An 18,456-nucleotide genomic window follows, 5' to 3' on the forward strand; every position below is an offset into this window, starting at 1 on the left:
CGGAAAGCAGTCTTCCACTCGTCCCCTTGACGGAGACGTAAGAGGTGGTAAGCCCCTCTCAGGTCTAGTTTCGTGAATATTCGAGCTCCCTGAACCGCTTCTAAGATGTCCTTAATTAGGGGCATAGGGTATCTGTCCCGCACCGTAAGACTGTTCAGGCCTCTGTAGTCTATACAGGGTCTTAACTCAGTCGTCCCTTTTTTGGACACAAAAAAAAGTGAGGCTCCAGCTGATGACGACGACTCTCTGATGAGACCATTCTTTAAATTGGTTGCAAGATACTCCTTTAGGGCTTCTTTCTCGGGTAAGGACAAAGGAAACATTCTTCCAAAGGGAACGACTGCGTCTGGAATCAGGTCGATCTTGCAATCTTCCTTGCGATGAGGAGGTAGTAGACGGGGTTGTGTGTCAGTGAACACATCTACAAACTCTTGATAGGGTGCTGGAATCATGTGGATACCATTAGAAGGGTGTAGTGCTGCTTGTACGCACCTTGAACTTTCTGCAGTAAGACAATGTTGTTCACAATACTGAGATCTGAAGTCCACTGTGTTAAGACTCCAATCGATATACGGGTTGTGTTTCCTCAACCAGGGTATGCCTAGTATCACTGGAAAATGTGCCGCCCTGATCAAATCGAAAGTCAGATATTCTTGATGGGAAGCCATTGTGATCTTAAGATCCTGAGTTTCATGACTGATGGGACCCGAGGTTAATGGGCTACCATCTACCCCTTCTACGGTTATAGGTCGTATCTTGGGGTGTCTAGGAATCTGCTGGTCCAGAGCCCATTTATCGTCCATGAAGTTGCCGGCAGCTCTGCAATCAACCATGGCTAGACATGTTACCGGTTCATGTTCGACCCACTCGATCTGCACCTTGATAACCAGTAAACAGTTATTGTTCAAAACCGGAGGCTGTGCTGGGTGACAGGGATTTACGTTATTCACCCCTTCCCTTTCCCTGTTTAAGGTTGGGGTCTTTCGTTTCCCTGTCTTCTGAGACGGATTTCCGTACAGTCCCGTAACAGATGACCATTTGAACCACAATACATGCATAACCCAAGGTCCTTCCGTCTCTTGCGTTCACTGGTGGAAAGCGGTCCTCTTGTGGTGGATCCAATCTGCATCGGCTCTTCCATGGATCCTTTTTCAGGTATTGAGGAGGGGTTTGGACCTGGAACGAAGGTTCTTGGTCTTCTTCTTTCTGCTTTCCTTTCGGCCATGCAAAACTCTATTTGTAGAGCTAGTGAAATCAATTCTTGAAAGGTATTCGGTCTGGCTACTCTCGCCAGTTCATCCTTGATATCCTCACGGAGTCCTCTTCTGAAGATAGTTTGTTGAGCCGTCTCTGGCCATCCAGCTTCGGCAGCTATCCTTTGAAAACCCGTGACGTATGTCTGGACATCAAAAGAACCTTGGCGGATGTCCAACAGGTTTTCATATGCCGAATACCCTACTTCGGGTCTTTCAAATCTGTCCCGGAATCTTTGGACAAAACCGGAATAATCAGTGAGAATCGGTTCTGCACTTGTCACCAGAGGAGTGGCCCATGCAAGGGCATTTCCTGTCAAATTGGAAACCAGGAATCCCACCTTTGTTTTATCTAAATCATAGGTTCTAGGCCGAAAGGTAAACTGGATAATACAAGCGTCCAAGAATTCTTTGATCTTTTTGGGATTTCCGTCGTATTTCCCACAAGGTAATGAAATGGGAGGCAATTCGCCACGATAGTTATCTTGTTGTGGAACATGCTGCCCTGCTTGTTGTATTTGATGGACAGTTTGTCTGAGTGCGGAATTATCCGCTCTCAGGGACTGCACTTCTGTGGTCAGAGCCTGAATGGCATTTACCATTTCCTGAAACTGTTCAAGGGAGGCCATTTTTTGGCGTTGCAATCTCTCAGGTTTGGACTGTATGGTAACACCAGGTTCCCCGACCCCCTCCTCACCTGAACTGGTATGAGTTGTAGAGGATTCTTCCGATTTGTCTGAGGAGAGTCCTTTCCTTCTTTGTCGCCAAGTTTTGCTGATCTCCTTCTGGTAGATCCTTCCCTTCTGTTTGTAGTTGCAGGTATGAGCTCCACCGGAAGCCACTTTGCCAGAAACGTGGGTAAATCTGGCAGCGGGGACCCCAGGGAGCCCACCCCAAACCAGGGAAAAAGCTTGTCGAAAAAACCCTGGCAAGTTGTGACGGCGTATACCAGCTGAAGACGTCAATTCCCAGGATGCACTGTGATGCGGAAGCGAGTATTCGCAGGAGTTCGGCGAAATGGAACAGCAAAGATTGTCAGGCGGAGAATCCAACAGAGGGAGAGGTCAGGCGAAGGTAAGCATAGCACAAGGCTAAATAAATAGGGAAGCACGGAACAGGTAGAAAGTACGAGACACAGGGAACTACGTACTGGAAAGAAGTCAGAAGGAGGGAAGGGCAGGAAAGCCGGGAAAGGAGAAGGAAGGGATACCGTCTGAAAACGGGAAGAAAAACAAACGCACTGGAGCGTTAGGAAAAACTTTCCCGTAGCACTGGAAAGTTGCAACGCATGCGCGTTAGCTTCTTCCGGGTTTTTATAGGCTGGAAGACTAGAATGCGCCTGATGTTTACAAGGGCGGTGTCCGTCTACCATTTCCACCTTCTCCACACCCGCCAGGGTCGGCTGCTCATGACACTTAAAGGGAGGGCACTCAAGAAGGGCCGTCGATTCCCGACACCGAACGCCGAGTTCCTCGACGCCTCTCGACGATCCGTGGCTCCTGCTTTAAAGGGAGTCACTCAAGAAGGATCGGTCGACGCATCTTCGGAGAACTCTACTCCACCAGCTACATTGGGGGGTAAAACCGTAATAGGAGGAAATAAGACTGTTGAACATTACATGGACTGGGCTTGTGCTATATATCTTTATTTACAGGTTACCCAGGTGGGGGGATCTCCACACAGAACTGTGCCTAGCAGTAGGGGTCAGCATTCTGCCTATTGTTTCAACCATCTTGCATTCCTTCCTATCCCTATTGCTGGTTTCCTCGTTATTGATCTGTGTGACATTTTAACCGTACAGTTGATGCACTTTAATGAGATTTGATAACATTGGTGGTACCACTTTAGAATTGTACATATTTATCATTATTGACTTCTGAGTACAAAGTGCGTTATTGTGATCGTGTACATACCTTTGAATATTAATTATATAAAGACTGTGTTTTCAGTAATACAGTGTGTGGACATTCCTTTGTGGGGGTTCGGGGACTACACTGTACTTAAGAACCAGCCTGCATCACCTCCTGAGAAGCTAGGCCTTGATTGCTCGTCCATTGCTACCACAATAGAGAATCTTGGCTGGGGTCTTCTGTGCCTCTCCTCTACCATATAGAGAGCAGAAGTACAGACACCCCCTACCAGTCTTTACAATGGAGGGCTCCAAAAACACAAAACACAGGTGAGGAGAGTGTGGGTCTTAGAATTAAAAGGGGCATTTATTTAGGGTGGAAGGCAGAAAAGAGTCCTAGAAGAATTCTATAATTCTTATCAATTTCATTACCTCCCTCCTTGTTATTTCTCTTTCATGACAGGAAAAAAACCTTTAAGAACCAGATTAGCAGATCAACGGGGCTCTTGGATCATTATGCTCCTGTGGAGACCAGATAAGCATTACACCCTAATATTAGAATCACAAGTCAGCGCAGTACTTTTAAAATGCTTCTTCCACTTATATACAATCAAGAGGATACTTCCGTTCTTCACTTTCCCACACAGAACCGTCAACTCTCTCGTCATGTCAAGAATCTATGCCAACAGGATCTATCTCGGAATGCCAGATTACGTTATGAGAAGAGTACAGCAAATACAAAACGCAGCAGAAAGAATTCTCCTCAGACTCACTAAGAGAGAACACATCACACCACCACTAGGAACACTACATTGGCTACTGGTCAAAAAACAAATCTTCAAAACACTCTGCATGAATACAAAGAGCAATCCACGGCCAAGGTGCTTAATTCATACAGGAAAAAATCTCCATCTACAAACCAACACGAACACTAAGGTCCAGCAATGGCATTTGCTTCAAACCGAAACCAAATGCAAAGCACACATTCGGGGGATTAGCATTCACCTGCATAAAAGATATGAACAACAGAAGTTTACCTAAAATTGAGGAAACTATTAAAAACAGGTCTTTTTAACTCACCAAGCTAAAGAGGGAGCACCTGTGAATAAAAACTGCCAGTGCAACATAATTAGAAATCAGGAAAGCTGAAACTGGATAACCCAGAGAAATAAAACCCCTGACCCCAAGCACCATAGACAAATATTCATCCAACGGATCTACCCAACCCACAGGAAAAATCTGACAACCACCGACTAACAGTACAAATAACTCTCTAACATTCTCCATACCCTTCTCCAATTGTAACTTTGAATATACAGTATATATGATCCCATGCCCATGTAACTTAATTTACATAGGAAAGACTAACAGAAAGTCAAAACTCGCATAATCGAGCATAACAGCTGCATAAAAAACAAAATAGCCCTTGCCCAGATCGTGAAACACTTTGTCGAGAAAAATCACGGCTGTGAGGACTTTAAATGGACAGTCCTTATGATAATACATGGTGCCAATCATAACATCAAAAACAAATTCCTGTTAGCCCAAGAACAAAAGCTTATTTTCCTTACCCAAAGTGATAAGAGAGGACTCAATGAAGCCATAGAATGGCATATGATATGACCCTTGACAGTCATACTTTCTACGCCACTGAACATACTTATCGGCGTATCCTTGATGCTAGTATAAATTGGGAAATATAACCAAACAATTAAAACCACCCAAAGGAAGACTGGTATAAACTCCTACACAATTATATGCTTCACCTACTAGAGGCATACCAGGTCCCTCTCGACACTAGTCTGTAATTGCTTAGCCAAAATGGCTGGTTTATGTTTGGATACTCAAAAGAAGGCTAAATTTAAACTCAACTAGACACAGTCCAGTTTAAAAGAATGTTTCTCATTGTCTTTTTCTCTACCGCATTACTAACAATAAAAGAAGGGCTATTTTCGTATTTACCCACCCGTAGATGGCGGGCTAATTCTCTTTCACCAGTAGCAAACTCTAATATTAAATATGAGAGTTCTCCTTACAGAACTAGCTCTAATGTCAACCGGATTCAACCAATAAATACTAAGATAAACACTTTTATTAACTGATTCCCTCCTACTAGATAATTATGGTCTTTTCAGTGTTTTCCAGTGTTTTTCATATACTAAAAATAATAAAGGACTTTTCCCTAACTCGTTTGTCCCACCAAGATGGAGGCCGGAACCCCTATGTGTCTGCATTAGCTACAACAGGCATTATTCAGTTTTGTTTGGAGCTACCTACCAGTTCCCATTTGGCCACCAGCTCAATCTAGAGCCCCGCTGTAGTCACGCAACTCTACACATAAAAAACAGGTAAGCCCGAATTTCCCGACCTCTTTATAATAAGCTGAAACCCTAGGTTTTATGCACAGAAACTTTACACTAACCGAGCACTGTAATCACTTACTAACGATTCACGCTGTGTATATTATCCCCCAGATCCAGCATAAAGAGCCCGACCGAGATCGAAAAACAGGCATCACTCTAGCCAAATCATAGTAAAGCTACTACTTACGGCATTTCTCGATCGTTGTGGACTAAGCCCAACACACTATTAAACTAAAGGTAAGATTAATGATCTTACATAGACTAGGGAATCGATCACCACTGAAAATAGAGACTGGTACAGTCTTGCATTTTACTAAAGGTACCATATAATTCCAACAGCTTCTTCTTAAGGAGGCGCACTGTGATAATCTACATTGATAATGTCGGTATACATTGGAAGACTTGCTCCAATACCCACCAACCAAAGACAGAATTTAATTTTGAGAGGCAAGCCATAGGGAAATTGTCTGAGAGAGAATCTGAGAGGGAACATCAAGTGTCAGAATACCTAGTCTCTAAACGCAATCCACATGCTTTTTACAGATCGCAAACCTGAACTTGTTGTTCCACATTTGTTGATGATATCCTGACTAATGAAGGACTAGCTATACATAGGGGCATACTCATATGGCTCATAGGTGTATGTGGGTTTCTTTTGGCAGAACTTTGTGAATGAGACATCAAGTGTGTGATTCCTACGCTGCGTTTTGCAGTGGTGACACCAAGACGAACGGTTTCAAGCTACACCATGAACACATGTAAGTGTGGCTTTTTGTGTGTGTTTTTAATGTACTGTAGTTTAGTGGTTGAAGCCAAAATCTTGAGCTTGACACATATTTTGAAATATATGTTTGTATTGGTTCCACAGGTTCAGTACTTGCACTGATTCCAGTGGAGGATTAATATCCCACATTCCGTTCACCTCTCCTCGAATTGGAACTTGGGGGTGAGTAGGGATTTAGTGTGTTGAGAAATCTATAACACACTGTGACATTATTAGTCACCGATTTAAAGAAATTGGGATGACACTCTGTTTTTATGATTGTTTTTAGATTGGTCACGGGCCCTTACTTATTAAGAACTGGGCGAAGAACTCTTGCTTTGCCCTACGTCCTGAGGAAGGTCTCTGACCGAAACACGTGTCGACGTTTTTGTGTGACAAATACCTGACCCAAAAATCTGGTGTTAGATACACCACGACACCTAATGTTAGGGACTGGGTCTATTGTTCAATATATGAAATGAAGCTGTGTTCTTAAAACCCAATGATAAATGAAACATCATGGGTGTTTGTGTTCTGTGTAAATGTATGAATGAGTTTTGTATGTGGCTATGAATGTTGATATGAAATGTTTTTTATGAATTTTGTATTGAGAAAATATTATTCCATATGATAAATGTATCTAATAAAATATGAATTTGTATTAAGGAGTGTCATTCTATCCTACTGATCCAATCTTTGGATATTTACTCACTATACCTGAAGGATCAGGGTTTGAAGTGCAGGTCTACCCCTTTATTTTTCCCCTAATGAAGGAAACCTCCATAAGGACTAGATCCATATACGCAGAAGCAGGTGATATATATACCAGCTTTCTAGCATTGACAATACATTTTGTCATCAGGAATTATAGCAATTATAGCTGATCCTGTGTTCTATTTTTATCAACAGTTACTCCAACAATAACAAGAAATATACTTCAATAACGAAGATCAAGTGTCTTTTAGTATAACTATAGCCCAAGTGACTTCTCCTGACAAATGTCCCAAACCAAAGTAGAGGACAGAAACATGTTGAGTCCGAAGGTCTACCAATAATATATCTAGAACCATTTACTAATACAAATGAAGTTTGTTTAACTATAGCAAGATCACAATGAATACATATGTTGTTGCATAATCAACTGAGTGAACTTTAATATTGTATGCACTTTATTTTTCTATGAAATACCATCTGTGTGTTTTTTTCAATTATATTCTGAATACATTTATATGTTCTTAAGATACTTTGTGTATTGGTTTAACTGTTGATAATATCCAACTACCTCACGTGTCTATATATTATTCTTTCCCCCAAAAAAAGGTAGGGAAGTCACTTGACTGTGACATTTTTGGGATTCCCCAAATTTATTAGAGAACTGAAATTAGAGACACCTTGCTCATCAAAAGCAGGCATGCCTGAAGAAAGTTGAGTCTACCATTCAGAGATGCTCAATTCGTCACCCACACAAAAGGGACCCTAATGCCATCAAGAGGTGCTGATGGTCCAGTCACCAGAAGCCCAGGAACTTCGGCCATTCTTTTACCAGTGGCGGTGTTGGCCAACCTTTACGACACTCAGACTTCCTTTTCTCTGTGTTTGCACAATAAGGAGAACATGCATACTCAATAGACTATGTGACTCTGCACTGGAAACAGCACTTTTCCACACTGACAAGATCATTGTGGCTCCCTGGGACTATGTGGCTCCCGCAATTCCACACCCATTTGTTCATTGCCTTCCTCAGCTGTCCACTAGCTGCATTGACTAACTGCCAGTCGAGACAGTGTGCAACTCTCAGCTAGGTACAGTCCTTGGCTGTGGCCAGCCGTCTGAGTCTTTTTCTGCAAGTCATGCATGGTCGGTTGTACCACACGATGCTCCACACTCGTAGCATGCAAATGCATTTTCCTACCCCACAGGTCAGTCCAAGCGTGTAGATGTCATGAACCACCGTCTGCATCCCTTCTGGACTTCGTGGTCCCTGACACTTAGGGGATTGAACTCTGTAATCCTTCCAACATGGCCGCTTGATACGGAACGCTGCTTACCAGTCTTTGCGTTACATGCTGTACGCTCTACAAAACAGACACGCCCCCACGGCTCTGCATGTCTCAACGCTACTGCTCGCCGTAGCTGGACCTGTGCTGCCGGAGTTCGCTCGGGATTATTTTCCTGATCTCTTTTCCCGGTTCCTTGATTCTTCCTCCTTTTCCTTTAATCCCTCTACTTACCAAAACTATCCTGGATTTGTGCCCGCGCTCGAGCCACGGCTTCCGTGCCTACGCACGTGGACATTGTTTCTTCCTGGTTCCGTCCTGGACAATCTGAACGAAGAACGCTGGAATCCGAAGACCTGCGCGCAAGCTTATACAAATCCCGGACCGTGCGGAAGAAGTCACAAAAGAAGGTCACAAGTAAACAGGAAAGACAGGTGAGAAGGGGAGAGACTTGTGACAGATTGAGATGCCTAAAAATTGATACAGATACAGGGATGGAAGCCGCGGTTCAAGACCTCATGCGAGGCATGCAGGAACTCACCACAGAAGATCAAAATCTTAAGGCTGTGAACGCTGCCTTAAAGCAGCTGGTATTGTCTTGTGATTCTGCTACCAAGGAAAGTGTATTATTGGGAGGAGTGGTGGACAAATATAATGGCTCTCTAAAGACCCTTCGTGCCTTCCTTGATTCTTGCTTGGTGCATTTCACCATCAAGCTCTACTACGTTTCCACCCCTAGAGCAAAAGTGGGGTTTATGATATCACACCTCACTGGCAACGCATTAACCTGGGCAACTCCCCTAGTCAATTCGGGCGACGACCTCCTGTATGATTACAACGGATTTGTGGAAGCTCTAAAGGCCATGTTTGATCGTCCTGAGCAGGTTTACAGCACTCAGGAGCGTCTACTTGATTTTCAACAAGGTTCCCAGGATATGCTTACCTATGTCACCCGTTTCAAACAACTTATGAAGGAAGCTGATTGGTCCCAAGAGGCTAGCTTCACTCTCTTTCGCAGAGGCTTGAATGAAGAAATAAAGGACGAGCTAGCCAGGGTAGCTCACCCTAATTCCTTCCAGGCCCTCTTGGACCTTTCCTTGCAAATAGATTTTCGAATCCAGGAAAGAAAGGCAGAGAAAAAGAAGTCAAAATCATCATTTCAAAAAGCTGTCACAGACCACCTTTCTAGCCCAGAACCCGCAGTTTCTCCGACCTCAGATCCAGAACCCATGCAACTGGGGGCGTTCCGTGGACCCAATACCCCACAAGAAAGGATGCGCCGTATTCACACTGGACTCTGCATGTATTGCGCCTCTGATAAACATCTTGTCAGAGAGTGCCCTATTGCTCCTCCACGGCGTTCGGGAAACGCCAGCTCCCGATCCTAGATGGGGCACAGTTTCGGGAGAATAATGTCTGCTCCACATCAATTCCTTCATTGAACTCTCCTGGACCAAACAAGCTCGTGATTCTTCAGGCCTTTCTATCGCCTTCCAAGAAAGAATGTTACCCCATTCTGGCATTAGTGGATTGTGGAGCCCTGGGTATATTCATAGATCATGATTGGGTCACTACTCACAACATTCCACATGTAACTCGAGAGACGATGCAACCAGTAGAGGCAATTGATGGAAGACCCCTATCTTCAGGACCCATAACTCTTCAAACTAAAGAGATCCTACTCTCTATAAATCACCATCAAGAGAGAATCAAATTTGACATCACAAGATCTGCCCACTATCTGATGTTTCTAGGCATGCCCTGGTTACAGAAGCATAACCCCTACATCAATTGGGCAGCAGGCTCCTTGTTTCTTGGTTCTGAACACTGTATGTCCCACTGCTTATTCCTAGATTCCTTACCAAATTCCTCTGAAAACTCGCAAGAAATCCAACAGAGTCCAGTCACTGGGCCTCATTACGACCCAGGCGCTGGACCATGGTGCTATTAGCACCATGGTCCATGCCGGTCTACGGCATGGTGGATGGCGGAATTACCGCCCCCTTCACAAGGTTGGCGGGGGCGGTAATTCCCCATTCACCATTTGCCCTTCCCCATTCCCATTTTGCCCCATAGGGCATAATGGGGAAGGCACTAATTACAGCACCGTAAATTACGGTTGCCGTAATTAGCTCCAAGGTCCCTTAGCGGGTTGGATTTTAACGCCTGCAAAAAGCAGGCGTTAAAGCCTCCAACCCGCTAAGGGACCTTGTAATCAGGCGCTAATGGTTTAACGGCGCCGAAGCTCTTTACGGCGCCGTTCAACCATTGGCGCCAGGATCGTAATGAGTCCCCCTGTCTCTAACATCGTCCAAATTCTCAGGGCCTATCAGGCTTACACAGATGTGTTTTTGACTGCCATAGTTCAAGCTCTTCCTCCTCACAGACCTGAGGATTGTGCCATCGATACTGAGCCTTCAGCAGTGATCCCTTTTGGGAGAATGTTTTTTCTATCAGAACCTGAAAAAAGAGCCCTCCGGGAATACCTGGATACTAACTTGGAAAATGGCACCATAAGACCATCCAAGTCCCCAGCGGGCGCTTCATTATTTTTTGTTCCCAAGAAAGATACCAAGGAGCTTAGACAATGTCTAGATTACCGTGGCCTTAACCAGTGTACTCTCAAGGACCGCTACCCATTGCCTCTCATTTCGGATATCCTGAAAGCAGTAAGAGGTGGAGTAGTATTCACAAAATTAGATCTCAGGGGTGCCTACCATCTAATTCGTATAAAGGAAGATGAAAAATGGAAAACAGCCTTTAGAACACCTTTTGGCCATTTTGAATACCTGGTTATGCCCTTCGGACTTGCTAATGCCCCAGCGGTCTTCCAACGTTTTATGGACCGGGTGTTTTCTGACATGCTGTTCCTCTTTGTCATTGTATATCTGGACGACATACTGATTTACTCCAAGGACCATCTGAAACATGAAGAACACGTAAAGGCAGTTTTACAATGTCTACGTGAACATAAGCTCCTGGCCAAACCCGAGAAGTGTCTTTTCCATGTATCAACTGTTCACTATCTCAGATTCCTTCTTAGCCCTAAGGGAATTGGAATGGAACCCTCAAAGGTAGATTCCATTCTATCCTGACCCGTTCCAACTACTGCAAAATAAATTCAATCCTTCCTGGGGCTTGCTAACTTCTATCGGAAATTCATACCAACCTTTTCGGAGATTGTACATCCTATTGTTACATTGCTAAAGAAGGATACCCCCTTTCAGTGGACCTCAGCCCAAGATACGGCTTTCCAACGCTTGAAGTCGGAGTTTACACAAGCTCCCATTTTAGCTCAACCCGACATTGATCGCCCTTTTCTTGTGGAAACTGATGCCTCAAAATACGCCATCGGGGCAGTCCTAAAACAGGAACTTGATGATAAGTTAGAACACCCCATCGCCTATCTTTCTCACACCTTGACTCCCAGCGAAACTCATTATTCTGTCCTGGAAAAGGAACTGCTAGCCATCCGCCAGGCTTTCACTGATTGGTGTCATCTTCTCATGGGAGCCAAACACCCGGTACAGGTCCGCACAGACCATCGGAATCTTCAAGTCCTACAACCCCTAGAATGTAGAAACAGTCGTCAAGCACGCTGGGCCTTCTTTTTTGCTCAATATCAGTTTCAAATGCATCCTGTCCCTGGAACACACTGATGCCTTATCCAGACGTCCTGATTACGAAACCCTTGAAGATCGAACTTTTCCTAAAATGTTTCCCCACACAATATTTGTTGCCCAAGCAATCACACTCCTGGAGGATATTCAAATTCAAACTCAGTCCTCTGAAACCTGGAAGGAGTTTAAGAGAAACAATCGATGGAAACTCAAGACAAGGCACAATAGCTTGGTCATCCCCACTCCTGGACATGCGGCAAAAGATCAAAAGCCTATGTCATGATACTTTTAATTCAGGACACCGTGGCATCACCAACGCCCTATGTTCAATACAAAGACAATTTTGGTGGCCGAGGATGAAAGAGGATGTCCGGATTCATATCCAGGCATGTGCAGTCTGCAATCAGAACAAACATGATAATAAGAAACCGGCAGGTCTTCTGCTTCAACCAGCAATACCAACAAGACCCTGGGAATTCATCACCACAGATTTTATCATGGAACTACCATCTTCCAGGGGATACCCAACTATCATGGTTACCATTGATTTGTTCACTCATATGGCTCATTTTACACCTTTATACAAACTGCCATCCTCATCTGAACTCACCGGAATCTTCCTGGAACACATATTCCGGCTTCATGGGCTACCCTCCAAGATCATTTCTGACGGAGGACCCCAATACATATCCCAGTTCTGGAAACAATGATGTCGTATACTGGGAATCCAACGTGCCTTGTCCTCAGGTTATCACCCACAGACGAATGGAGTCACTGAACGTGTAAACCAAACTCTAGAACAATATCTTCGTTGCTTAGCCACCAAGGTCCAGGATGATTGGTCACTCTTAATACCTGTGGCCGAATTCGCCTACAACAACTCGGATCATTCAGCTATCAACACCAGTCCTTTCTTCTGTAGTCAAGGATTTCATCCGTCAGTTCTACCTTCCATTCTCCCACACCCTACCCCAGTTCCTATGGTTGATTCCTGGAATGAAACCCTTATTAATGTACACAAAGACGCAAAGGAACACTTAGAAAAGGCCTGAAAAGACGTTAAACATCATGCCGACTCCAAAAGAAGACCTGGGCCTTCTTACTCAGTAGGGGATACAGTCTGGTTAACCCTTATTAATGTACACAAAGACGCAAAGGAACACTTAGAAAAGGCCTGAAAAGACGTTAAACATCATGCCGACTCCAAAAGAAGACCTGGGCCTTCTTACTCAGTAGGGGATACAGTCTGGTTATCCTCGAAACTCCTTCCTCGACATCTGCGACCAAATAAACTGGCTCCCAGGTATTACGGCCCCTTTTCTATAAAAGAAATCGTCAACCCAGTGGCCTTTCGACTTCGGCTACCAGAATCATGAAAAAGGATCCATCCTGTCTTCCACACTTCTCTATTAAAACCATATGTTCAAACCTCTCGAACTGCTCCAAGATCTACCCCAGTGATTATCAATGACGAACTCGAATATGAGGTTTCCAGAATCTGTGACTCTAGATACCGACGTGGTCAACTACAATATTTGGTCATATGGAAAGGGTACCTCCTAGTGAGCGCACCTGGGAACCCATGTCAAACATGAATGCTCCCAGGCTGATTCGAAGATACCATCTTATACATCCGGGCAAACCCGGAGGACCTGGACTTCAGAGGAGGCATACTGTCATGAACCACCGTCTGCGTCCCTTCTGGACTTCAAGGTCCCTTAAACATAGGGGATTGAACTCTGTAATCCTTCCAACATGGGCGCTTGATACGGATCGCTGCTTACCAGTCTTTGCGTTACACGCTGTATGCTCTATAAAACAGACACGCCCCCGCGGCTCTGCGCGTCGAAACGCTACTGCTCGCCGTAGCTGGACGTGTGCTGCCGGAGTTCGCTCAGGGTTATTTTCCTGATCTCTTTTCCCGGTTCCTTCATTCCTCCTCCTTTTCCTTTAATCCCTCTACTTACCAAAACTATCCTGGATTTTCGCCTGCGCTCGAGCCACGTTTTCCGTGCCTCCGTGCCCTGACATTGTTTCTTCCTGGTTCCGCCCTGGACAATCTGAACGAAGCATGCTGGAATCCGAAGACGCGCGCGCAAGCTTATACAAATCCCGGACCGTGCGGAAGAAGTCACAAAAGAAGGTTGCAAGTAAACAGGAAAGACAGGTGAGAAGGGGAGAGACTTGTGACAGTAGATGCCTGACCCCCAGTAAAGAAACACTCCATTGACCAGCATCCCAACCTGAGTCTGGTTGGTATGCAGAGTCGGACTGGGCCATAACATTGTCTCAGGCACCAATGAAAAAGTGGCCCACATTTGCAAATGGCTAGTCATTCCTTTTGTAACACTGTTTGAATAGTACCCAAGGGGGAGTTTGTTTGATAAAATATGATGCAAATTGTGCATTTTAAAGAATATTTATTCTGCAACACTGGTCAAAACTATTAGCCGCATAGTGAAGTAACTCATCAAATTGTCAAACTGACCCACATTTGCCAAAAATGTGGCCCACTTTGACCGAAAAAAACTGGCCCACACCAGCATTTTCCGTTTTTGCTACGGCCATGGGCCTATTGCTCTATAGGCCAGGACGAGCCTGTTGATATAGAAACCAACTACAAAAGGCTACTGAGTCCAGCTATCAATGCTATCAATGCTTCACTCCTGCCTTTGTTTGTTTGTTTGTTTGTTTTATTCACTTATAATTTTCTTTACTGTTGCGCCCGGCTACCTTCGGGTCTGGTGCGCGACCCGAAGGTAGCCGGGCGCAACAGTAAAGAAAATGCAAAGCTTGAGTTACAGGGTCAGGTCATGGGTTGCATACAGTGTACAAATACAAAATACTATATATCACAGGTAGGTGGCACTTGCAATTTACACACAAAATACATACAAAATATAATAAATACAGTATATATACAGGCACTAGGTGGACAATAGCTCATCGGCCAGGTAGGCAGAGTGAGGAGGTCCATAAAATCAAAGGCGAATAGGATAATGATGTGTATATGCTAGGGTTGTGTGAGGATAAGTGGGCGCCAAAGGGCTAATCATTAGCAGACCTCAGCAGATTAATGTAGTTGGTTCTGAATTTCGGAAAGGGCTGCTCCTCATGTAGAGTGTTTGGCAGTGAGTTCCATAATTGGGCTGCTTGAACTTGGAAGCTGCTACTCCCCGCCTTAGATAGCCTGAATCTTGGAATGATGAGGCTATTGGCATTTGAAGTTCTGGCGGGGCGCGTGTGGTTTCTTTTTGTGAGTTTGTTACAACGATAGCTCGGTGCAGCATTGTTCAAGGCCTTGTGAACCAGGGACACTACTTTTAAGTGGATTTTGTTTTGGGTGGACAGCCAATTATTTTTACGCCTGATCTTTGAAATATTCGATTTTTTAGACACACCGAGGGCGGCACGTAGGGCATTGTATTGTAGAATTTGAATTCGGTGGGTGATGGATTTATTAGCTCCAATGTAGAGGGCATTACAATAGTCGAGTCTCGAGAGAATTAATGCTCTCGCTAGAATAAGGCAGTTGTTGTCAGAGAGAAAGTGCTTGCCTGCTCTAATGAGCTTGCATGTGTAGGCGGTGGCCGAGGCCAATGACTTCACCTGCTTGTCGAAAGAGAGGGTGGCATCCAGATAGAAGCCAAGTGTCTTCACATCTTTAGATACCTTGATGATATTCCCATCAATTTCAAATGAGGTATAGTCCTGGCTGAGTTTTCTTAGGTTAGAATGTGTCCCTAGGATGATCAGCTCTGTTTTATCATCGTTCAGGCATAGACCGTGGGTTGCCATCCATGCCTAGATGATGATGTACACCCTATTCACCAAGGGCAAATCCTTGTTGTAATCCCCGGAAAGTGGGAGGAGAATCTGGGTATCATCTGCATAGTTAGTGTAGGTGATACCAAGATGGTCCAGATCATCAAAAAGGGGCTTAGTGAATATGTTGCAGAGAGTCAGGGAGACACACCAGCCCTGAGGAACTCCACACCGGATAGGGATTGGGTCAGCCGCTGCCGATGGGGAGAACACCCTCATGGTCCTGTCACTAAGAAATTATTCAATCCAAGTTATGGCCTCTCTAGAGAAATGTGCGGCAGAGTCTAAGTGGCTACAAAGTACCCCATGGTCCACGAGGTTGAATGCCGCCGAGAGGTCCAGCAGCAAGAGGAGAGCCATTTTTCCTTTATCTCTTAGTTCCTCTATTTGTGCCTTTAGGTCAATGAGGGCAGTCTCTGTGCCATGTTGGGGCCGGAATCCTGATTGGCGCTCTCCTAAGAGTTTATGTTGTTCCAGAAAACTTTGGATTTGATTATAGGCAATCTTATCCAAGATTTTAAGCAGGAAGGGGACTGTCGTGATGGGGCGGTAGTTTGTGGGTATAAGAGAGTCTAGCGTTTGCTTTTTGAGCAGTGGTAGTACCCAGGATTGTTTTAGATTGGTGGGCACCGTGCCGGACGTGAATGAAGAGTTGACAAGTTTGGCAATAAATGGGGAGAGATCCCTAGCAGCATCTTTTATAAGCTGGGCGGGGCAGGAATCGCCCTGGCAGTTTGATGGCTTAAGAGAGAGGATAACTTTCTCCACCTCAAGAATAGAGGTTTTGGAGAACATGAACCGTATAGCTGTGTCCTGAGCCTTTGGGGCAGGGTCTATAATGGAGTTGTTGGTCTTAGATGGTTGTGTAAGGGAGGCTTTCTTTTTGGCTATTTCAGTTTGGAGTAAGGACATTTTATTTGATAAGGCTTGCTGAATGTCGGAGCACCAAGTTTTGTCTTTGGTGCATATATCCGGAATGGGGATGGGTGACTCTAGGTCCTTGATGATGGTGAACAGTTCCCTCATGCTTGAGTTGGCATTGGAAATGCACTTATTGAAAGAGTTCTGTTTGGCCAAATGGATTTCTTTTTTATATTGGGAGGAGATTTCTGTTAGTTTCATTTTATGATCTACTGAAGGGGTAAGCCTCCATGCTGTTTCGCAACTCCTCTTAAGTAGTTGCAGATCCTTTAGTTCAGGGGTAAACCATTTGTTAAGGTGAGATTTGGGTTTGCTTTGTCTGAGTTTCAGAGGTGCGATGTTGTCAAGGGTGGTTAACATAATTTTGTTATACTCATTGACCAATGTTTCTGGGTCTAAATGATCCTCTAATCCGTTGAGTGTCGGTAGAATGGCCGGGATCACTTTATCTCTGGTGATGCTCTTTTTATTTGTTGTTAGGCAGTGGGGGGCCATGATGGAAGCTGGTGGAGGTGGACTGGAGGTAGATAATTCGAATGACAGGAAGAACTGGTCTGTCCAAGGTTGAGGGATAATGGCTTTGATATTGGCAGTACAGTTGTAGTCTATTAGCCAATCAAGGATTCTTCCTTTATTGTGAGTGGGTTCTACAGTTTTTTGCATCATGCCTAGATTGGAGAGGGAATTGGCGATGATGGTGGCATTTTTGTCTGAGGGGTCGTTGAAGCCTAAATTGAAGTCCCCAAGGACAAGTAGTTGGGAGGAGGTTTTAAGGTTGTTGGAGAGTAAGTTGTGGAGATCCTCCTCAAATGTCCCTAGGGGAGCAGGGGGTCTGTAGATGAGGTGGTGTATTGCTCGCCCAGAGTGCACGGATAGTCATTGATCACCAGTGCAATTACGGAGCCAATACTTTAAACGCAGGTAGATGCAATAACTTGCAATCACACACACTCTTAGAAAATAATGAGCACTTATACGGCTATTCATTCAAAGCTTGGAAGCAACAAGTGATAACATAGAAATAAATCACAGAAGAAACAGAGAATTCAAAAGAGAATACATCACCGTGGGCGTAACTGGATTCCTCATCTCGCCAGAAGCGGCTGGGAGACCCCGATAACAGCCAGGCCGAGAGCACAACAGCCCACAGGTATGCCGGACGGAAGCGTCCCCCTCCGACTGAGGTCCCGTCTGACCGTTAAGGGGTTCCGCATATATGCACTCCTCAAAAAGGGGTGGTCATTTCTCGAACCTTCTGGCAACGCACTTGCGCATTGATAGGCAGCCGTTGGTTGCCAGCTGGGTCAACCGACAGTAACCTCAAGGAGCAAAGTGCTTCCCTCCTCTAAAAACAAGCACCACGGAAAACAGTCCCATAACTCATAACAAGACATAACAAAGCCAGCTTTCCCAGCAGAATGTCCTTGACTGCATACCAGGTTTGGAAAGCATGTTTTCTTCAGCATAGTAAATCTAGCTCTCAGCAAAATGAGTACAGCTTTTCACTGCGGCATGAAGTAAATATCCATTATGGCTCTGAGTGCTCCCAGAAAACACTGTGCACCAGCGCCATGTTTTAGCTCAAGCATAACAATTCCACCCTTGGATATTTATCTTCCATAGCCGAGTGGCAGAGGAGCCGGTCTCTGAAACCGACGAAATATTAAAACTAAGTTGGGAATGCATTGAATACAACAACAAGCTATTATGATAGCTAATATAATGCAAATACAATCAAAAGCGTAACGCAGTGTACCCCCAATATCAGGAATCCATGAAAATAACCAATCCCACCAATTCCCAGTATGATCTTGGGACACTTGAGAAATGAGATCCCTCAAACCTCGAATATGACTTTCAATGGA

Source organism: Ambystoma mexicanum, chromosome 1q, assembly GCF_040938575.1.
Source record: "Ambystoma mexicanum isolate Mex_15411 chromosome 1q, UKY_AmexF1_1, whole genome shotgun sequence".
Taxonomy (NCBI): Eukaryota; Metazoa; Chordata; class Amphibia; order Caudata; family Ambystomatidae; genus Ambystoma; species Ambystoma mexicanum.